This window comes from Pseudophryne corroboree, chromosome 9, assembly GCF_028390025.1.
Source record: "Pseudophryne corroboree isolate aPseCor3 chromosome 9, aPseCor3.hap2, whole genome shotgun sequence".
NCBI lineage: Eukaryota > Metazoa > Chordata > Amphibia > Anura > Myobatrachidae > Pseudophryne > Pseudophryne corroboree.
The window spans coordinates 45,004,970-45,029,016 of record NC_086452.1 but is presented as its reverse complement, the minus strand read 5'-3'; the positions used below and the strand labels follow the sequence as shown (position 1 = coordinate 45,029,016).

Genomic DNA, 24,047 nt, shown 5'->3' with positions numbered 1-24,047 from the left:
ACAAGTGACTTCAGAGACTAATTTCTGGGCGTGAGTGCACCTTCCACCTAGGTGGTTGTTGTGGTATATATATATATATATATATAGAGTCCAAGTAGGCAGCACTCCCAATGTTAAACTCACAAGATGATGGTGCCTTCCGTAGGAGTCCCCAGCACGGGGTATTCCAATTTGTAGTGGAAAGTCGGCGGCACTCAAAGAAATATGGCAAACACACATAAGTGCTGTTCAACGTTTCGAGGAATTTATTACCTCGTGATCCTGATGACGAGGTAATAAATTCCTCGAAACGTTGAACAGCACTTATGTGTGTTTGCCATATTTCTTTGAGTGCCGCCGACTTTCCACTATATATATGTATATATATATCCGAAAAAAGATACAGGCACTCACCACTTCCTTGATGATGAAAACTTTATTGGTGTGTGTCACATAGAGACAGTTAACAGCATGTCGGCAAAAGGTGTCGACGTTTCGGCTCCATCTGAGCCTTTTTCAAGACTAACAAGATTACAGCAGGTTCTCACCCAGCAGTGAGTGTGGACTTTCTGTATATATATATATATATATATATATACAAACAGAAATTCAGCACTCAAGTTTAGGATAATTGAGCTTTTTCATGCACCCCTATGCAAACTTAATTATCCTAAACCTGTGTCAGCTGCTCCTTAGTAATTTATCAGCCAGTGTCAGGTGACTAGTGTACCTTTAAAAGCCATGGAGTGTGGCAGGTACACATTAAACCATGTAGACATATTTGCAGTTATTTTATGTGTGATACAGTTGCCAGGTTTTAATTTTTAAGACTCTGTGATAGTGTAGGACCTGCATGAAGGTGGGGTACCTTGGCGAGCGGTTTGCAGGCTTCTGTGCATTGGCCAATTCACTAACTAAACACCCATCATTTATTTATTGATGTTGTGAAGATAAGTGAGCTTACTATGGTAACATAGTAACATAGTATCTGAGGTTGAAAAAAGACAATTGTCCATCGAGTTCAACCTATTTGTGGTCTCCTATGCATGATGATTTGACTAAAATTTCTGACTGATGCTGATGTCAGCCGTTGCATTTTATCCCTATTTATAGTAACTATAATGCATGACTATGCACCATACCCCTGGATATCCTTATCCATTAGGAATTTATCTAACCCATTCTTAAAGGTGTTGACAGATTCCGCCATTACAACTCCCTCAGGCAGGGAATTCCAAACACGTATTGTCCTTACCGTGAAAAAGCCTTTACGCCGTATTGTGCCGAATCTCCTCTCCTCTAACCTGAGCGAGTGTCCACGAGTCCTGTGTGTTGATCTAACCAAAAACAGGTCCTGCGCAAGCTCTTCAAGCTCTTTGTATTGTCCCCTTATATATTTGTAGATGTTGATCATATCCCCTCTTAGTCTCCGCTTTTCCAATGTAAACATGCCTAGTCTTTCAAGCCTTTCCTCGTATTCCGTCGTCTCCATGTCCTTAATTAGTTTGGTCGCCCTCCTCTGAACCTTTTCTAGCTCCAGGATATCCTTTTTGTAGTACGGTGCCCAGAATTGTACACAGTATTCAAGGTGTGGCCTCACTAGTGATTTATATAACGGGAGTATAATACTCTCGTCCCTAGCATCAATACCCCGTTTTATGCATGCTAATATCTTATTAGCCTTCTTTGCTGCAGTCCTACTTTGGGTACTACTGCTTAGTTTGCTATCTATGAGGACACCTAAGTCCTTTTCCAGTACAGAATCCCCTAATTTTACCCCATTTAGTAGGTAGGTGTAATTTTTGTTCTTGTTACCACAGTGCATTACCTTACACTTGTCTGTGTTGAAGCGCATTCTCCATTTGGCTGCCCATGCTTCTAATTTAACTAAGTTGTTCTGTAGAGACTCTGCATCCTCCTCTGTATTTATAGCCTTACACAATTTGGTATCATCTGCAAAAATTGACACCATGCTCTCTAGACCTTCTGTTAGGTCGTTAATGAAAATATTGAACAATAGCGGTCCTAATACTGAGCCTTGCGGCACACCACTTAGCACTTCAGTCCAAGTTGAAAAAGATCCATTAACCACAACGCGCTGCTCCCTATTATCTAACCAGTTTTTGACCCAAGTGCATATTGTGCTTCCTAGCCCTGATTCTTGTAGCTTGTAGATAAGTCTCATGTGTGGTACAGTATCGAACGCTTTGGCAAAGTCTAAAAAGATTACATCCACGTCTTTACCCTGATCTAGGTTTGCGCTTACTGTTTCATAAAAGCCAAGTAAGTTGGTTTGAGAGGATCTGTCCTTCATAAACCCATGTTGATTCCTTTTAATGACCTTATTGACTTCAAGGAACTTCTGAATACTATCTCTTAGAATGCCTTCCAATACTTTCCCCACTATAGATGTAAGACTAACTGGTCTATAATTACCTGGTTCAGCTTTACTTCCCTTTTTGAATATAGGCACTACTTTCGCTATACGCCAGTCTTTGGGAACCATACCTGATATAACTGAATCCTTAAAGATCAAAGATAGCGGTTTTGCCAGTTCAGAGTGAAGCTCCATTAGAACCCTTGGGTGAATACCATCGGGCCCTGGTGATTTATTAATCTTTAAATGTTTTAATCGGTCACAGACTACTTCCTCGCTTAAATAAGTACCTATCAGTGGGATATTCTCATTATTGAGATTGTGTGTCAGTCCCTGAATTGGGTCCTCTCTGGTAAATATTGTTGAAAAAAACTCATTTAGTGTGTCCGCTATGTCATTATCATTTTTGCTTAAGACTCCCAACTTGTCTTTTAAAGGGCCTATACTCTCCTTCTTTAATCTCTTGCTATAAATGTATTTAAAGAATTTTTTGGGATTCGCTTTGCTTTCCTTTGCTACTAGTTTTTCAGTTTCTACTTTAGCCGCTCTTATTTCCTTTTTGCAAATTTTGTTACATATATATATAGTGCTGAAATAACTCTGCTTCCCCGTCAGATTTGTATTTTTTAAATGCTCGCCTTTTCTTGCCCATAAGTTCCTTAATCTTTTTGTTAAGCCACATCGGTTTATGATTTTTATTCCTTTTTTTGCTGCTCATAGGAATAAATTTGAGTGTATTTTTAGCTAGCAGGAATTTTAGTACCTCCCATTTCTCCGTAGTATTTTTTCCTAAAAACAAACCTTCCCATTCAATATCCCTGAAAAATACCCTCATCTTTTCAAAATTTGCTTTGCTAAAATTTAGAGTCCTAGTTGAGCCAGTATAGGGCTGTTTATGGAAACTGATATTGAGTGTGACCATATTGTGGTCGCTGTTTCCTATGGGTTCCCCTACTATAATACCTGATACCAAATCCCCATTGTTTGTTAATACCAGGTCTAAGATTGCATTGTACCTAGTTGGTTCCTCAATTAGTTGGACTAAGTAGTTATCATTAAGTGTGTTTAAAAACATATTGCCCCTAGCAGTATCACATGAATCGTTTTTCCAGTTTATCTCTGGATAGCTAAAATCTCCCATCACTACTATGTCTCCTACTCCTGCTGCTCTTTCAATTTGCTTTAGTAACAATTCCTCATCAGATGCGTTGATACCAGGCGGCCTATAGCATACACCCAATACTAACTTTTTTATTCCTTTTTCCCCGCATGCAATTTCTACCCATAATGTCTCAACAGTGTCTACAGTCCCCTCCTGAATATCTTCCCGTATATCAGGTTTTAAAAACGGCTTTACGTAAAGACACACCCCTCCACCCTTTTTATTTAGTCTGTCTCTCGTAAACAGTGTATAGCCCAGGTTCTAGATTGACTGTCCAATCATGAGATTCGTCCCACCAAGTTTCAGTAATGCCTATAATATCATACTGTTTTCAAGTATTTCTAGTTCACCCTTTTTACCAGTAATGCTTCTGGTGTTTACATACATACAACTAAGATAAGTATTTTCCCTTGCGTTAGGGACATCTTTCACCTTATGTAGCAATGATGACCTGTAATCGTCATTGGAGGGTGCTTTGGTAAAATCTCTTTTAGTACCCATGTTAGTAACCTTACCGCCTGCTTTTACCCTCCCCCCAACTTCTCCCCCATTTCGTTTACTACTGCCATCCCCACTATTCTCACTGCATGACCCGTAGTTTCTAGCTAAACCCTCCCCCCAGGCTACTAGTTTAAAATCTCCTCCAACCTTCTAACCATCCTTCCCCCCAGCACCGCTGCCCCCTCCTCAGTCAGGTGCAATCCGTCATGACAAAAGAGATGGCGCCTGACTGAGAAGTCCGCCCAGTGTTCCAAGAACACAAACCCCTCTTTCCTGCACCAATCCCTAAGCCACACATTTACCTCCCTGATCTCCCTCTGCCTCCCTGGACTAGCGCGTGGCACAGGTAATAATTCCGAGAATATTACCTTAGATGTCCTTGCCTTCAGTTTCTTTCCTAAGTCCCTATAGTCTTTCTTAAGGACATCCCACCTTCCGCTAACTTTGTCATTGGTGCCAACGTGCACCAAGACCGCCGGGTCTTTCCCAGCCCCTCCCAACAATCTATCTACCCGGTCCGCGATGTGCCGTACCCGAGCACCCGGGAGACAACAGACTGTACGGCGATCACGGTCCCGGTAGCAGATTGCCCTATCTGCCTTCCTGATGATAGAATCCCCTACCACCGCCATCTGACTAGGTACCTAACTATCTTTTATCCCAACCGCGCCAGAGGGACCGCTCCTCTGGATGCTAGAGGGAGCAGTCTCCTCCGGCACCGTCATTTCTTCACTATCATCCTCCAATTCCTCGTCCAGTCGGGCAAATTTGTTCGGGTTTGATAGTTCGGAGATGTTGAGCCTCCCCCTCTCTTTCTTCCTTCTAACTGTGACCCAGCTGGCTACCTGATCATCATCCTCTTCTACCAGTGACCCCTTCCGCAACTCCTCCACCGTTCTGTCTAAACTACGCTCGAGATTGTGAATCTCCCTCAGTCGTGTAACGGTTTGCTCTAGATCAGTTACCTGGGCTTCCAGGGCAACCGTTCGCACACATCTCGTGCAGATGTAATCACACTGGGCCGGTAGCTCCAGGTGTGCATACATCTTGCACGACATGCACTGAGTGAGGTCCCCAATCACAGCCCCTCCCATATTGTTTGTAAGGTCTAACTCCCTGTTATTCTCAAAGAAAAAGCAGCAAAAATAAAAAGTAGAAGACAAACAATCTCACTTATACAATAATTAAGCTGGCTTATACTTATCTATCTTTGTGCGGGTCTTGGTCCTTCACTTTTATGCAGCCGTAGTACTCTCTCCTGCGGCACCTATACTCCACTTAGCAGTTGCAGTTGTTTCAGCTCACTGCACCTCCTTTTCACTCGGCTTCCAGCTCCTGCTTTTGCTGTTTACAACTCACACTTACAAATCCAAGCAGCACTTAGAACACAAGCCCTTACAAAGAGCAAGTGCTGAATTTTCTGTTTGTATATATTTAAGTAGGTGGCCATAGGCTACAGGCACCCCGCCCTATGAGTGGTGAGTGCAGACACTGCACCCCGCTTCTGGGGTGGTGAGTGCTGTGGTTTTATATTTGTATATATATATATATATATATATATATATATATGGGGGGCACCAATATTTATCTTGCCTCTGGGCAACTGGCACAAACCTGTGCCACTGATGCCATGCATTCCAGTGCCAGGTATGTGCGGCACTGCGCTGGTGTATCTGGTTAGGGGAAGATTGCTAGAGATGGATCAACACTATTAAAGTGAAGCGGACGACCAGGTCTGACAACAGAAATCTTAGGGCCCGAAACAGTGATATCTCAGGGCCCCCCTCAGATTATATATATGTATATATATTATTCAAGATCTGAGGCCGCTAATAGAAAACTTCCCACTCTAAGCCATCCATGCACTTATTTGTATAGGAATTCTTACTTGGAAACGTTATGCATTATACTATTCTTGATCTCATAGTGGATAGTAGATTTATTATGTACTGTGAATCGGTGCGTTTTATAGCACTACTTCTATGAAATAAGCCTTACTGTATATGAAAGTGTGTTATTCAATGTCCATGTATATTCATTGTAATTACTCTACTGAGTTATAAATGATGGCCTGCAATGAATCTGAATTCAGAGTTAGAAATTGATCGTGTATTGAAAACGTCTTCTTAGACCAACATTTTGCCGTACACTTAAGGGTAAAGCTTTAATTCAACCTAATTGATTCACCTTTGTATGCAATATATTTATCTTAGGGATCCTTTTTTGAGACAATGCTGCGTGCTTTAAAGTGAGCCACTAATGGTTCGCTGTCTATACCTCTAGAGACAGTGTCGGTATGCAGGGCAGCCATCGGGAGGGGGGGGACTGTGGAGACTGGTGTCCCGGGCAGGGTTGGTTCTAGCCCTTGTGGCGCCCTGGGCGAAAATAGGGGTGTGGCTTCATACAGGGGCATGGTCAGTTATGCCCCCTGTAGAGTTGTGCCCCCATTTTTGCCCCCTGTAGAGTTGTGCCCCCATTTTTGCCCCCTGTAGAGTTGTGCCCCCATTTGTGCCCCCAGTAGAGTTGTGCCCCCATTTGTGCCCCCAGTAGAGTAGCGCTGCTTACAAAAGTAAATAAATAATTAATACTTACTATCCCCGCTCCTGATTCCCGACCACTGCTGCCCTCCGCCGGCGCCGCTCCTCGGATCTATGGGAGAGACGTCATGACGTCTCTCCCATAGCACAGCATAGACACTAGAGGTCAATTATGACCCCTAGCGTCTATGTGCCAGTCCCACAATGCTGTGCGGTGCGCGATGACGTCATTGCGCACAGCACAGCAAAGGTCCTCTCCACGAAGGGAAACTACACGGTTAGCGTCTAGTTTCCTTAACAGCACCAGGACGCACTGACCAACAGTAGCGGATCTTGCCATGCGGCGGCGCCCTCCGGAAGGCGGCGCCCCGGGCAAAAATCCCGTGTGCCCGTGGCAAGATCCGCTAATGGTCCCGGGCCCTTACAGAGAGGGGGCCCCACCCCTTGCTCCTACCGCCAATACCTGTAGAGCTGCACCAGACTGTGAATCAGCAGCAGTCTGATGCGCAAGGAGGGCTTCTTAAAACAAGCCTTATCTGTGCATCAGCTCTCTGTAAACCGTTCCTGTAGGTCCGAAACACAATGTACTGTATAACATTACATAGGGTGGAGAAGTGCGTCAGAATCTTTTTTTTTTTTTTTTTTGGGGGGGGGGAGGGGCCCTATCTATTTTTGTCAGTCCCGGGCTCCACAATTTCTGGTGGCAGCCCTGTCAGTATGTATACCATTACCATATACATAGCAATTATCCTCCTCGATGTAGCACCCTAAAATATCGGTGCCATCAGTCCCTCTGGGTTATAATATACATTTCTCTTACGTCCTAGAGGATGCTGGGGACTCCAAAAGGACCATGGGGTATAGACGGGATCCGCAGGAGCTTGGGCACACTGAAAAGACTTAAAGTGGGTGTGAACTGGCTCCTCCCTCTATGCCCCTCCTCCAGACCTCAGTTAGACTTTGTGCCCAGGACTGACTGGACACTCACTAGAGGAGCTCTCCTGGGTTTCTCTGGAAAAGACTTTGTTAGGTTTTTTATTTTCAGGGAGACCTGCTGGCTACAGGCTCCCTGCATCGTGGGACTGAGGGGAGAGAAGCAGACCTAATTCTTCTTAGTTTAAGGGCTCTGCTTCTCGGCTACTGGACACCATTAGCTCCAGAGGGTTCAATCACTTGGTGCGCCTAGCTGCTCGTTCCCGGAGTCACGCCGTCACCCGCCTCACAGAAGCCAGAAGACAGAAGTCGGAGGAGTATAAAGAAGAACAGAAGACTGCAGGACGGCAGAAGACTTCAGTAGAGGTACAGCGCAGTGGCAACGCTGCGCTCCATGCTCCCACACACACATTTCCTCCAGCACTCACAGGGTACAGGGCGCTGGGGGGGGCGCCCTGGGCAGCATGTTACTGGGTCTTCTTGGGCCGGCAGATGCTTGATCGGTGCATTGGCACCGTTTTCGGGACCCCCGCCGGCATTTTAGTGTTTTTGAATTTGGCAGGCTGAAGCGCGCCGGGAGGGGGCGGAGCTTAGCCGCGCGGCTCACAGGCGCTATTTTCTCCTCACATGCAGGCAGGAGACGCTGGTCCGGGACCTCCACGAGCTCCATTAACGTAACGGGGAGCTTATCGGGGGGGGGGGGGGGGGGGGGACAGTTGCTGGTGCATAATTGGTATATTGGGCAGCGCTGGTACATATATTTTCATTGGTGGGATATATGGGCGCTGGGGTGTGAGCTGGCATACTCCCTCTGTGTTTCTCTGTCCAGGCTTCCTTGTGGGCCTGTCCCCTGGCTGAGGCATTGTATGTGTGTGTCGGTGGGTCGATACTAGGTGTCGACATGTCTGAGGCTGAATGTTATTCACCGGAGGAGGTTATGGGGAGGGGGGGCAGATGCGGGTCTGGAGTTGGCTCTGTCGACGCAGCCGACACCTGACTTACTTGCACTGTTGAATACAATTAATTCTAATGTGACTTCTTTATCAAAGAGATTAGATAAATCTGAATCACAGACACAGGTGTGGAAAAAATCCATGGAGGATGCTTTGTCGCAGGTACAGACCCCGTCGGGGTCGGTAAAGAGGCCAGAGGTAGATACTGATACCGACACGGATTCTGAGTCCGATGTCGACTTCACTGAGGCTCCTTTACATCCTAGATTGGTTAAGAGTATTCAGTACATGATTGTGGCTATAAAAGATGTGTTACGCATTTCTGAGGAACCTGCCGTACAGGAAACGAGGATTTGCTTGTTTAAGGAAAAAAAAACTAAGGTGCAGTTTCCCCCCTCTCATGAGATGAATACTCTTTGTGAAAAGGCTTGGGAGTCGCCGGACAAGAGGTGGCAGATTCCCAAGAGGATTTACATAGCGTATCCTTTTCCATGTGTTGATAGGGGAAAATGGGAGGCGTCTCCTAATGTTGATAAAGCTTTATTTCGTTTGTCTAAGAAGGTGGCGCTTCCGTCTCCTGACACGGCAGCTCTCAAGGATCCGGCGGATCGCAATTTAGCTGCTGATATGGATACCCTTGATAAAGATACTGTTCTTTTAACTCTTGGTTATATCAAGGACGCTGCAGATTACCTGAAGGATGCGGCGAGGGATGTTGGTCTCTTGGGGTCAAGAACCAATGCCATGTCGATTTCGGCCAGGAGGGCGCTGTGGATCCATCAATGGAATGCTGATGCCGATTCCAAAAGAGCTATGGAAGCGTTACCCTTCAAAGGTAATGTCCTGTTTGGGGAAGGCTTGGCGGACCTGGTTTCTACCGCGACGGCGGGTAAGTCCTCGTTTCTTCCCTATGTTCCCACACAACACAAAAAGCAACAACATCAGCAGATGCAGTCCTTTCGTCCAAATAAATACAGGCGAGGAAAAGGTTTGTCCTTTCTCGCTTCAAAAGGTAGAGGAAGGGGAAAGAAGTCGCCTGCAGTGTCAGGCGCCCAGGACCAGAAGTCCGCCTCTGCCGCTATCCAAGTCCACCGCATGACGCTGGGGCTTCCCTGGGGGAGTCCGTGCCGGTGGGGGGCCGTCTGCAATTCTTCAGTCGGGTCTGGGTCCAATCGGACTTGGATCCGTGGGTTCTAGAGATTGTATCTCAGGGCTACAGGCTGGAGTTTCAGGAGACGCCCCCTCAACGGTTTTTCATGTCGACCCTGCCAGTGTCTCTTCCGGACAGGTAGGTCGTGCTGGCAGCAATACAAAAGTTGTGTCTCCAGGGGGTCATTGTTCCCGTTCCCCCGTCTCAACGGGGGGAGGGGTTCTACTCGAGCCTCTTTGTGGTGCCGAAACCGGACGGTTCGGTCAGACCGATTCTGAACCTAAAATCCCTCAATCCATACTTGAAAGTTTTCAAGTTCAAGATGGAATCTCTTCGAGCGGTGATTGCCAGCCTAGAAGGGGGGATTTTAAGGCGTCAGTGGACATAAAGGATGCCTACTTACACGTCCCGATTTATCCTCCGCATCAGGCTTTCCTAAGGTTTGCGGTACAGGATTCTCATTACCAATTTCAGACGTTGCCGTTTGGGCTTTCCACGGCCCCGAGGATTTTCACCAAGGTCATGGCTGAAATGATGGTTCTCCTTCACAGGCAAGGGGTTACAATTATCCCGTACTTGGACGATCTCCTGATAAAGGCGAGGTCCAAGGAACGCTTGCTGAGGAGTGTGAGTTTGGTACTGTTGGTGCTCCGGCAGCACGGTTGGGTGCTAAATTTGCCAAAATCTCAGTTGATTCCGGCCACTTGGCTGTCGTTTCTGGGCATGATTCTGGACACGGAGTTACGAAGAGTATTTCTTCCAGAAGAAAAAGCTCTAGAACTACAGTCGATGGTCAGGGAACTTCTGCGGCCGAAGAGTGTGTCCATCCATCAATGTACTCGGGTTCTGGGGAAAATGGTTGCGGCGTACGAAGCCATTCCGTTTGGCAGGTTTCATGCCCGGGTGTTTCAGTGGGATTTGCTGAGCAAATGGTCCGGGTCTCACCTGCACATGCACCGGAAGATAAGTCTATCTCCCAGAGCCAGAATTTCTCTCCTGTGGTGGATGCAAAGTTCTCACCTCCTGGAAGGTCGCCGGTTTGGTATCCTGGACTGGGTACTTCTGACAACAGATGCAAGTCTCCGGGGCTGGGGTGCAGTCACCCAAGGAAGAAACTTCCAGGGGAGATGGTCGCTCCAGGAAGCTTGTCTCCACATAAATGTTCTCGAGTTAAGAGCCATTTACAACGGCCTGTTACAAGCAAGAAGCCTTCTTCAGGGTCGACCTGTCCTGGTACAGTCAGACAACATCACAGCGGTGGCACATATAAACCGTCAAGGCGGAACAAGGAGCAGAGCGGCAATGGCGGAGGCCACAAGAATCGCTGGGCGGAACAACACGTGAGCGCACTGTCAGCAGTCTTCCTACCGGGTGTGGACAACTGGGAAGCAGATTTCCACAGCAGACACGATCTCCATCCGGGAGAGTGGGCTCTTCACCAAGAGGTATTTGCAGAGGTGACAAAGCGTTGGGGAATTCCGTTAATCGACATGATGGCGTCTCGTCTCAACAAGAAGCTTCCGAGGTATTGTTCCAGGTCAAGAGACCCCCAAGCCAGTGCAGTGGATGTGTTCCCTCCACTTGCTCTCATTCCAAAGGTACTGGGGATCATTCGAAGAGCAAGGGTTCAGGCGATTCTCGTCGTTCCAGATTGGCCAAGAAGGGCCTGGTACCCGGATCTTCAGGAGTTACTGGTGGAAGATCCTTGGCCGCTTCCTCTAAGAGAGGACCTGTTGTTGCAGGGTCCATGCGTGTTTCCAGACTTACCGCGGCTGCGTTTGATGGCATGGAAGTTGAGCGCCAGATCTTAGCTCGTAAGGGTATTCCCGGGGAGGTTATTCCCACTCTCATTAAGGCTAGGAAGGAGGTTACGGCGAAACATTATCACCGTATTTGGAGAAAGTATGTTTCCTGGTGTGAGACTAAAATGGCTCCTGCGGAAGATTTTCACTTGGGTCGTTTTCTCCATTTTTTGCATACAGGTGTAGATGCAGGCCTGAAATTAGGCTCCATCAAAGTGCAGATTTCGGCTTTGTCTATTTTCTTTCAAAAGGAATTAGATGTCCTCCCAGAGGTTCAGACTTTTGTGAAAGGAGTAATGCATATCAATCCTCCGTTTGTGCCTCCTGTGGCTCCATGGGATCTTGACGTGGTTTTACAGTTTCTCATGTCTTCCTGGTTTGAACCTTTGCGTAAGGTTGAGTTGAAGTTTCTCACTTGGAAGGTTGTCATGCTGTTGGCGCTGGCATCTGCCAGACGGGTGTCTGAGTTGTTGAGTTGAGTTCTATCTCATAAGAGCCCGTACTTGATTTTTCATTCAGATAGGGCAGAATTGCGGACTCGTCAACAATTTTTGCCGAAGGTGGTGTCTTCGTTTCACATTAACCAACCTATTGTGGTGCCGGTGGCTACGGATGCTGTGGCGGTTCCATCTCTGGATGTGGTGAGAGCTTTGAAGATCTACGTCGCCCATACGGCTGTTGCCAGGAAAACGGAGGCGCTGTTTGTCCTGTATGCTGCTAACAAGATTGGTCATCCTGCTTCAAAACAGACTATTGCACGCTGGATTTGTAGTACGATTCAGCAGGCTCATTCTTCGGCCGGGCTACCCGTGCCGAAGTCAGTAAAAGCCCATTCTACCAGAAAAGTGGGCTCGTCTTGGGCGGCTGCCCGAGGCGTATCGGCTTTACAGCTTTGCCGTGCGGCCACCTGGTCAGGGGCAAACACTTTTGCTAAGTTCTATAAGTTTAATACCCTGCGTTTGCTCAGTCTGTGCTGCAGAGTCGTCCGCACTTTCCCGCCCGGTCTGGAGCTTTGGTATAAACGAAACCCCATGGTCCTTTTGGAGTCCCCAGCATCCTCTAGGACGTAAGAGAAAATAGGATTTTGGTACTTACCGATAAATCCTTTTCTCCTAGTCCGTAGAGGATGCTGGGCGCCCATCCCAGTGCGGACTGTTACTGGCACTGTATTCTTGTTGGTTAACTTGGTTTATACACGGGTAGTGTATTTCTGGTTTTCAGCTTGTTGCTTTCGTTATTTCATACTGTTATCTGGTTTACTATTACTCCGGTGGTATGGTATGTTTGTGGTGTGGGCTGGTATGTTTGTAGCCCTTAGTTTACACAAAAATCCTTTCCTCGAAATGTCCGTCTCTCCTGGGCACAGTTCCTATAACTGAGGTCTGGAGGAGGGGCATAGAGGGAGGAGCCAGTTCACATCCACTTTAAGTCTTTTCAGTGTGCCCAAGCTCCTGCGGATCCCATCTATACCCCATGGTCCTTTTGGAGTCCCCAGCATCCTCTACGGACTAGGAGAAAAGGATTTATCGGTAAGTACCAAAATCCTATTTTTCCACTTATAATTAATTTTAGGATCAACTCAGGATAAGGTCTTTACTGAGAGCCCATCTGTGCATAAGTCCTGAATTGGATTAAGCCTTACAGGACAAAATATTCTATGATTGATAACACATCCAAGATACATTTTGGTACAGTATGTATGAATCTCTCTACCTGCCCCTGAAGATAGTTAATGTTCTAAGGTGCATACTAATGTGTATCATCTACTTATTAGTTTATAGTTAGGCCACCATACGGCATATCAAGTGGCTGACATGATGACTGGATATCCCTTGTGATTGTCTTGAAAAAGGCCTTATGGGCCGAAACGTCGACACTCTTTTGGTGACTTGGATATATCAATAAAAGCCTCTTTATCTCTACTTGGATTGGTGAGTGCCCTCTTGTGGGATTATCTGATCCCATAATACACCTAGTATATATGAAGCCTTTGGGGCTATCTTGAGGAGCACCCCATGATTGTTGGATAGACAGATGTGAGTGCGGACATTCCCAGAGACTATATATATATATATATATATATATATATATATATATTCACCGGACAAGCAAGCAATCCGTTGGACTGTCAAAAGAGCATGACCAGGTAGGTATGAAAAGTGTGTATATATATATATATATATATATATATATATACATATATATTTATATATATATATATATATACAAACAGAAAATTCAGCACTCACCATAGCAAGCTCACTTATCCTCACAACATCAATAAATAAATGATGGGGGTTTAGTTAGTGAATTGGCCAATGCACAGAAGCCTGCAAACCACTCGCCAAGGTACCCCACCTTCTTGCAGGTCCTACACTATCACAGAGTCTTAAAAATTAAAACCTGGCAACTGTATCACACAGAATATAACTGCAAATATGTCTACTTGGTTTAATGTGTACCTGCCACACACCTTATGGCTTTTAAAGGTACACTAGTCACCTGACACTGGCTGATAAATTACTAAGGAGCAGCTGACACAGGTTTAAAACAATTGAGTTTACATAGGGGTGCATGAAAAAGCTTGTGGCCACAGTTAATAAGACCCCCTCAGTGACGAAAATGGGGCGTGGCCCGCAATCGCGGGTTCTCCCGTGAAGCCATGCCCCCTTTTCCACATGTTATGCCCCCTTTTCCATAGTCCACGCCCCCTTCTCTGGTGTGTCACGCTTTGCTACAGATGAAAGTTCGGAGGTATGGGTATAGGTGTCCCCTTTGACCCCCCCCTGTCGCCGGCCCTGCGACGACCCAACAGGGAGCACCCTCCAATGTGATATTACCTTACCCCATGTACATACTATACATCGCCCTGATTAGGGAAATGTTAAAGTGGGGAGGTGGATATCCAATTATATTATATTTTATTTGTACATGACATTTTCCTTACAGACCTCAGCAGTGATCAGAACAATGGGGGTAATTCCAAGTTGATCGCAGCAGGACATTTTTTAGCAGTTGGGCAAAACCATGTGCATTGCAGGGGAGGCAGATATAACATTTACAGAGAGAGTTAGATTTAGGTGGGTTATTTTATTTCTGTGCAGGGTAAATACTGGCTGCTTTATTTTTACACTGCAATTTAGATTGCAGATTGAACTCACCACACCCAAATCTAACTCTCTCTGCAAATGTTAAATCTGCCTCCCCTGCAGTGCACATGGTTTTGCCCAACTGCTAAAAAAAATCCTGCTGCGATCAACTTGGAATTACCCCCAATGTGCAAAGATCCAGTTATATGATAAATATGTACGGAAAATACATTTTCCTCTGGCTGCTGCCACAAACACAATGTATATTTACAGATGAGCAAATCGCCTGCAGTTCAGCTGCTAGAAATAGCTGTGATATTCTGCTAAGGAAAACTCGTTTAACCCCTCCATGACTGGAACTATTCTATCATTCAGCGGCTTGCAGTTTTGCACCCTGTAGCAGCGATAATTATTTTTTGCGTTCAAGTGAATTCCTGATTGTGGCCCTGATTCCGCACTGAACGCTGAAGTGCTAAAATTGCTATTTGACAATTTTAGCACTTCTGCACATGTGCGCATGCCACTGCACGCATGCGCACATGTCGCTGCGTGCCTGCATGAGGACTTATACCGCATGTGATCGCATTATAAGTCCTGTCGGGGGATAGAGTGCTGTGACTTGGTCGATGACGCATTTTGTGGTCCCCTACCGGGCAGCGGTATTTGTGGAGCACACTCCGCACACACCTAGCTACAACCCTGATTCTGAGTGGTGCATACGGAGAAGGGAAGCATGTCACTGATAGATCTCTTGTGGCCTGGAGCGGATTATAGGCGGGGTGGATGAGGTGGTCGTCCAGGGGCCCCCACACGTTGTGGGCCCCCACACTGTGGCAAATATTGCCCCGGCCCACTCTACCCATACCTGGCCAGCTTCCGGCAGCAGAGGTGAAAAGGGGGCAGGTCCTAATGCCATGAAGTGCCTGCCCCATCAGAGACTTGTGCTGAAGTTCAGCCACGCTGTAACAGATAGTGTCTCTCCCTGTCTCTTCCTCCCTACCCCCTATCTTTCTTTCTCTCTCTCTCTCTCCCTCTATCTCTCCCCTCTCTTTCTCTTGCACCCCTCTCTCTCCCTCTCTTTGTCTCACCCTCTTTATATCCCTGATGCACTCTCTCTCTCCTATCCCCTGACACTCTCTTGCTCTTTCCCTGTCTCTATCTCTCTCCCGCTCACTCCCCCCTTCTCTCTGTATCTCCCCTCTCGCTTTCCCCTATCTGTCCCTCTCTATCTCCCTTTCTTTGTCTCTCCCTCTTTCTCTCTGAAACTCTCTCTCCCCCTCTCTTGCTCCATCTTCTCTCTGTCTCTCTCCCTCTCTCTCTCTGACATCCTCTCTGTCCCACTTGTTACCCCTCCCCCTCTCTCTTGCTACCCTCTATCCCTCTCTTTGTTTCTCCCTTTCTCTCCCTGACATGCTCTCTCTCTCCTTGACACCCTCTCTCCCTAATGCTCACTCCGCTCCCTCTCTCTCTCTCCCTGACACCCTCTGTCTCTCTTCCGCTCGATCCCCCTCCCTTTCTCTTTCCCTCTCTTTCTCCATCACCCTCTCTCTAACTATTGCTCCTCTCTCTGTCTCTCTCCCTCCTTTCCTTCTCTCTCTCACCCTGACACCCTCTCTCCTGCTCCCCCTCTCTCTCTCCCTGACACCATCTCCTGCTCTCCCCTCTCTTTTTCTCATTCCCTCTCTTTCCCTGAAACACTTTCTCTCGCACCGACACCCTCTCTCTCTCTCTCTCCCTAACACCATCTCTCTTTCTATCTCCTCTCTCTCCCTGACGCCCTTTCTCTCTGACACCCTATTTCTCTATCTCACTCTTTTCTCTTTCTCCCTGATGCCGTCTCTTTCTCCCTCTCTCTCGTTCTCCCCTCCCCCCTTTCGCTCTCTCTCTCCCTGATACCCTCTTTGTCTCACTCCCCTCAGTCTCTGTTCTGCACCCCTAAGGGGCAAAGTAGTGACAGTGGTGGGGTGCAGGATCAATTTGTCATAGGGCGCCCGCTACCCTTAATTCGGCCCAGCGTGTGGTTTATACTAATGCTTACTGTCACGGTTGTAGATGGAAAAACAGTGGGCGGAACAGTTTCGCGGATCCTCACATTGGCCCTCATTCCGAGTTGTTCGCTCGTTAGTTTTCTTCGCAACGGAGCGATTAGTCGCAAACTGCGCATGCGCAATGTTCGCAGTGCGTCTGCGCCAAGTAAAATTGCAAAAAAGTTTGGTACTTTACTCACGGCTTAACGAAGAAATTTCTTCGTTCTGGTGATCGGAGTGAGTTTGACAGGAAGTGGGTGTTTCTGGGCGGAAACTGGCCGTTTAATGGGTGTGTGCGAAAAAACGCTGGCGTTTCTGGGAAAAACTCGGGAGTGGCTGGAGAAACGGGGCAGTGTCTGGGTGAACGCTGGGTGTGTTTGTGACGTCAAACCAGGAACGAAACTGACTGAACTGATCGCAGTGGCAGAGTAAGTCTCGAGCTACTCAGAAACTGCAAAGAAATTTCTTTTCGCAATTATGCGAATCTTTCGTTCGCAATTCTGCAAAGCTAAGATTCACTCCCAGTAGGCGGCGGCTTAGCGTGTGCAAAGCTGCTAAAAGCAGCTAGCGAGCGAACAACTCAGAATGAGGGCCATTAGCCGTACAGTAACTGGTATTAGCGTAAAGCTGTAAAACAGGCTTTTAATGCATTACACAAAAACAGCCACTTTGCGTCCGACTCATAAAAATCCCCAATTAGCGTTACCCCAGAAAGTTATCACAAAAATTGATTCGACACGTTTATATAAAAATACCAAGATTGTGTAATGTAAGATGTGACACAGTTAAAGGTTCAGTAAGGACTTGTATCAGTTTCACTGTGTATACATTTCTTAAATATTTCCTTTTTATCTCTGCAGAAAATAGGAATTTAATACCTACCGGTAATTCCTTTTCTCCTAGTCCGTAGTGGATACTGGGGTGACATTAGTACCATGGGGTATAGATCGGGTCCATTGGAGCCTGGCACTTTAAGAAATCAATCAGTAAGTGCTGGCCTCTCCCCTCTATGTTCATCCTGCAGACTTAGTGTAGGAAAACTGTGCCCGAGGAGACGGACATACTTTGAGAGAAGGATATAAACACAAAAAGCGGTGAGGTAACGAACCAACACACAACAATAAGAAAGATAGCAGAGCTAACCAGAACATAGGAAAGCAACGCTAACTATAATAAAGGATAGCAACGCTACCAAACATGGAGCAGGGACAGCAATAGCAGACCCAATCAAGATCACTTACAACCAGGTAAGCAGGAACTCGAAGCACTGAGGCAGGCGCCCAGTATCCACTATGGACTACGAGAAAAGGAATTACCGGTAGGTATTAAATTCATATTTTCTCTAACGTCCTAGTGGACACTGGGGTGACATTAGTACCATGGGGAAGTCCCAAAGCTCCCAGAACGGGTGGAAGAGTGCTGAGACCCCTGTAAAATCGTCTGACCAAACTGAAGGTCATCTCTGGCCAAGGTGTCGAACCTGTAGAATTTTCCGAACGTGTTCGAACCAGACCAAGTAGCTGCCCGGCACAACTGTAAGGCGAGCCGCCCAGGAAGAACCCACCGACCGTGTGGAGTGGGCCTGGATAGAACTCGGAAGCGGCAATGCTGCCGAAGAATAGGCTTGTTGAATGGTCAACCTGAGAAAACGAGCAATGTACTGCTTAGAAGTAGGACGACCAATTTTGGTAGCGTCATAAAGGACAAAAAGGGAGTCAGACTTCCTGTGACGAGCTGTCCTCTTAAACCCTCAAAGCCCTCACAACATCCAAGGACTTCAGAGCAACCAATGTGTCAGACAGTACCGGAACTACTATCGGTTGATTAATGTGGAAAGTAGATACCACTTTCGGCAAAAACTGCGGGCGAGTCCTGAGTTCTGCCTTATCCTCATTAAATATCAAATATGGGCTCTTACAGGATAAGGCCCCCAATTCTGATACACATCTTGCAGAGGCTAAAGCCAGCAACGTGACTGTCTTCGACGTTAGATATTTCAAGTCTACCCTGTGTAAGGGTTCAAACCAGTCCGACTGGAGAAAAGTCAAGACCACATTGAGATCCCATGGAGCCGTGGGAGGGACAAAGGGTGGCTGAATGTGAAGAACACCCTTTAGGAAAGTCTGTACTTCTGGGAGTACCATTAGTTGTTTTTGGAAGTAGATAGAGGGAGCCGAAATCTGAACTTTGATGGAGCCTAATTATAGGCTCTTATCCACACCTGCTTGCAGGAAAAGCAGAAAATGGGCAAGTCGAAATTCCGCAGGAGGATATTTTTTACCCTCACACCACAAGACATATTTCTTCCAGATATGGTGGTAATGTTCTGGCCTGGACCATAGTGGAAACAACCTTGGATGGGAGACCTTTTCTAGTCGGGACCTCCCTCTCAACTTCCAAGCCATCAAACGTAGCCGCAGTAAGTCTGGATAGACGAACGGTCCTTGTTGAAGAAGGTCCTTGTGTAGCGGCAGAGGTCAGGGTTCCTCCAGAGATATGGTCAGGAGGTCCGCATACCAGGCCCGTCAAGGACAATCCAGGGCAATTAGAATTGCCTGAACTCTTTCCCTTTTGAGTCTTTTTAGAACTCTTGGAATGAGAGGGAATGGAGGAAACAGGTATACATACTGGTAGTTCCACTGAGCCGCCAGAACGTCTACTGCTGCAGCCTGCGGATCCCTCATTCTGGAACAGTAACGACGGAGCTTCTTGTTGAGACGAGAAGCCATCAGGTCTATCTGCGGACAGCCCCACCAGTGAACCAGTTGGTGGAAGACCTGAGGGTGAGTGCCCCATTCCCCTGGATGGAGGTAGTGCCTGCTGAGGAAGTACACTTCCCAGTTGTCCACTCCTGGAATGAATATGGCTGAGATGGTGCTTGCATTGGCTTCCGCCCAGAGGAGTATCCTTGACACCTCTCGCATTGCGGCCCTGCTTCTTGTTCCTCCCTGTCGTTTGATGTATGCCACCACTGTGGCATTGTCTTTCTACACCTGGATGGCATGATTCCGAAGGAGATAGTAGGCTTGCAGAAGAGCACTGTAAATTGCCCTGAGTTCCAGGATATTTATTGGAAGTGCAGATTCTTGATTTGACCATTTCCACTGGAACTGGGCCCCCTGGGTCACAGTACCCCAACCCTGGAGGTTGGCACCCATTGTCAGTAGAGTCCAAGACTGTGTACTGAAACTCTGACCCTCCACCAGGTGAGAGACTTGTAGCCACCATAGCAGGGAGATCCATGCTTTTGGCGAAAGAGTTATGCTATGGTGCATGTGCAGGTGTGATCCTGACCACATGTCCAGCAGATCCAGCTAGAATGGATGTGCATGAAAGCTGCCGTACTGTAATGCCTCATAGGAGGCAACCATCTTGCCCAGCAAGCGAATGCAAAGATGAATGGAGATCTTGCAGGGGTCTGAGCACTGAGTGGACTATAGCCTGGATAGTCAAGGCCTTGTCCAGTGGAAGGAATACCTTCTGAGATACCGTGTCCAGGATCATTCCCAGGAACTGAATTCTCTGAGATGGTGCCAGGTGAGACTTCTGGAAATTTAGGATCCATCCATGGTCCGTAAGCAGGCGAGTTGTCAAGTTGATGCTGTGTAGCAGTTGTTCTCTGGACACCGCCTTTATCAGGAGATCGTCCAAGTATGGGACTATGTTGACTCCCATCTTGCGAAATTGCAGCATCATCTCTGCCATGACTTTTGTGAATACCCTTGGAGGTGTGGAGAGACCAAAGGGTAAGGCCTGAAACTGGAAGTGGTGATCCAGTACAGCGAACCAAAGGTACACCTGATGAAGAAGCCATATTGGGATATGAAGGTATGCATCCTTGATATCCAGGGATACCAGGAACTCCCCCTCCTCCAGACCAGAGATCACAGCCCTTAGGGATTCCATTTTGTATTTGAACACACAAAGATACGAGTTCAGGGATTTGAGGTTCAAGATCAGCCGTACCGAGCCGTCCGGCTTCGGAACCACAAAGAGACTTGAGTAAAATCCCTTTGTGTGCAGCGGAGGAGGTACCATAACAATAACTCCTATTGAAAGCAGTTTTTGAATGGCTTTTTGCAAGGTAACTCTTGATACAAGTGAAGCTGGTAAGGCCGACATGAAGTATCTGAGAGGAGGTAGTTCCTGAAATTCCAGCCGGTATCCTTGGGATATGAGATCTCTCACCCAAGGATCCCGGCAGGACCATGCCCACATATGGGCGAAGTGTTGAAGGCGAGCACCTACCTGGAAGTTGCCTTACTGCTGGGGCCAACTGTGGACGAAAATCCGGAGGCCTGGTGCAGAGCTCCAGCAGCTGCTGGTGTATGGGACTTACCGCGAGTTCCTCTAGCAGCATTGGACGCACCTCTGGCTCTGCTTCTGAATTTTGCCACATGAAAGGACTGCAGAGAGGGCCCAGGGTACGGACGTCTAGCAGGAGGTGCAGCAGACGGCAGATAGGTAGACTTACCTGCCGTCGCCTGAGATATCCACTTGTTCAGTTTTTCTCCAAACAGGGCATCCCCTGTAAAAGGAAGCTTCTCATTACTATATTATCAGACCATTTTACCATGACCCCTGAAATCCAGCTGCAAGCAATAGTGGGGCGTTGGGCTACTCCCACTGCAGTATATACTGATTTGAGTGTAATCTCAATTTTGCGGTCAACTGGGTCCTTGAGAGAGATAGCCCCAGGTACAGGCAGTACGATTTTACGTGACAGCCTGGACACTCAAGTATCCACGGATGGTGGGAATTCCCAAACTTTCCTACCCTCAGCAGGAAAGGGAAAGGAATTTAGTAACCATTTAGGAGTAGTAAATTTCTTGTCAGGATTCACCCACGCCTCTTTGGAAAGGGAGTTTAATTCTTTTGAGATAGGGAAGGTGACAGAGGATTTTGGTTTCACATTAAAAAACAATTCGTCTTTTGGTTCTGTCTCCTTATCCTGTAAGTTGAGGAAGTGCTTAATAGCATAAATCAGTCCCCCGGGGACAGTGCATTGTCATCTTCCACCTTCAGCTCTCCCTCATCTAACTATAGTATTTCAGTATCAGACTGGAGGGTATCCGTTTGGATGGTCGACCATGTTACATACATTAGATCGACCACTATTGGTCGACATTGACATGGTCGACATGGACACATGGTAGACACATGAAAATGGTCGGCATGTGAAAGGTCGACACATGAAAAGGTCGACATGAGTTTTTCTAATTTTTTCCTTTTGGGGAACTTTTCCATACTTTACGATCCACATGGACTACGATTGGGAGCGGTAATCTGTGGCGAGCACCGCGATAGCGGTGCGAGGCACCTTGCCCGAAGCATGGCAAGCGAAGCGAGCCATGCGAGGGGACGCGGTGCATTAATTGGGGTTCTCCGTCACTTTACGCAGAAAACGACATCAAAAAAAGTAAAAAACTCATGTTGACCTTCTCATGTGTCAAAACAATATAACAACAAAATAGGCTGCGCTTAGAGATGAATTGTCATAACAACTGATAAAATTTATTATGCTTAAAATCTGTCAAGACAATTAAAAATGCGTATACATTGCTTAAGATAACCTCTGATCATGCTGTTGACAACAAATAAGCCTGTTCCAAATTGGCCGTGAGACCCTATTATTTGAAACCAAATGAATCCTGGGGCTATAGCATAGTCCCTGGGCTGGAAAGTATGTCCCAACGCTGGAGGATTAACAGTTCCAAAAAGATGCAAGATTTATGGAAAGTCCTCACCAGTATTGCGTATAGATGAACAAAGTCCAGTCCTTTAATTATGGATATGGTTCCAATGAAGCGGTCCACACCTTAGGTGTGAGCCCTCTGATCAATCAATCTACTACAGCCCATCACCTCAGCTTGGACCACCGTGGACCCTATAGACCGCTTCATTGGAACCATATCCATAATTAAAGGACTGGACTTTGTTCATCTATACGCAATACTGGTGAGGACTTTCCATAAATCTTGCATCTTTTTGGAACTGTTAATCCTCCAGCGTTGGGACATACTTTCCAGCCCAGGGACTATGCTATAGCCCCAGGATTCATTTGGTTTCAAATAACAGGGTCTCACGGCCAATTTGGAACAGGCTTATTTGTTGTCAACAGCATGATCAGAGGTTATCTTAAGCAATGTATACGCATTTTTAATTGTCTTAATTGACAGATTTTAAGCATAATACATTTTATCAGTTGTTATGACAATTCATCTCTAAGCGCAGCCTATTTTGTTGTTATATTGTTTTGCTATTCCATATAGGTGTAACTGACCTACCCAGGCAGCTGCTATACACACGGTTAATTGGAATCACACTCGCATCGCCCTTTCCAACCTAGGTTGGCTTGTTCCACATTTTTCTTCTCATGTGTCAACCTTTCACATGTCGACCATTTTCATGTGTCGACCATTTGTCCATGTCGACCATGCCAATGTCGACCAATAGTGGTCGACCTAATGACTGTCGACCATAACATGGTTGACAATTCATACCGGAACCAGACTGGAGCACCTGTGGGAGTGTGCGTTTATGAGAGACCACCAGAGGGGGCTGAGTAGCCTGTCTGTGGTCAGCAGTCTTAACCAAGAAATCATCTACAGACTGTTTCAGGGTCTACCTTTCCTGCTTTTCAGCAGCTAACTCTGAATTTATATTAGTAATCATTGTTTTAAATTATTCGAACCATTCGGGGTCCTGCAAGCCACTACCTTGTGAGGGCAGGGAACACTGGGTACATACAAGAGACCATTGTGAAGAAGTTGGAAACTTAGTGTTACATGAGGGACACACAGACATGCTTATAGCAGAAAACACAGAGTTAAATAAGTACACAGTGCAGTGACAACACGTTAGTGAGACAGCACAATAAGCCCAGACAGCCCTGACTGGAGTGACACAGAGAGGATTGGAACCAGCATACAATACCTCAGTCCAGAGCAGCGCCCTGCTGGGTATATTTATATGTTTGTTATCAGTACAGCAGTGTAACCGCTGCATATACGCTCGCTCCCCGCTTCTCTATAAGACCCCCTGGTTGTTATGAGCCGCTGCAGTGGCTCATTCCCAATTGCATTCTGTTTATGTATTTTATGTTATACTTCTGTTTCTGTTCCCCTTGGCTTTTATGGGCTGTCCGGAGTCCACCCTTAAGGAGGGGGTACTGTTATGAACCACAAACAGTGGTTCATTCCTGTTTGCTTTCTGTTCATTAATTTTATGTTATATTTCTGTTTGCATGCCAGGATTTCACTTGTACTTGTTTAGAAGACTCTTGTTGGCCGCCTGTGGTGAGTCTGTGTAACTACAGCTTGTTTTCTATGTGTTAAGCCTCACCTGGCAGATAATTTGGTCATTATGTGGTGAATCTGTGTACTGCAGTCCTGATTGGTGCGTGCTTCCGTTATTACCCAGCTAACCCTGCAGTCCAGCGCTGGTGATAGAAGTTTGTTATTGTACCTGTATGTTCCAGTTCTTGGTTAGCCTCCTGCAAGCTTATTCCTGGTCCCTGTCAGCAGCTTCCTGTGGA

General features: G+C 46.7%; 1 long non-coding RNA gene across 1 annotated transcript in view; it reads left to right on the top strand.

Annotated features, from left to right (window-relative positions):
* LOC134957396 (uncharacterized) overlaps positions 1-24,047 on the top strand; it is a 248,514-nt gene that overhangs the window by 105,558 nt on the left and 118,909 nt on the right. The window lies entirely within an intron of this gene.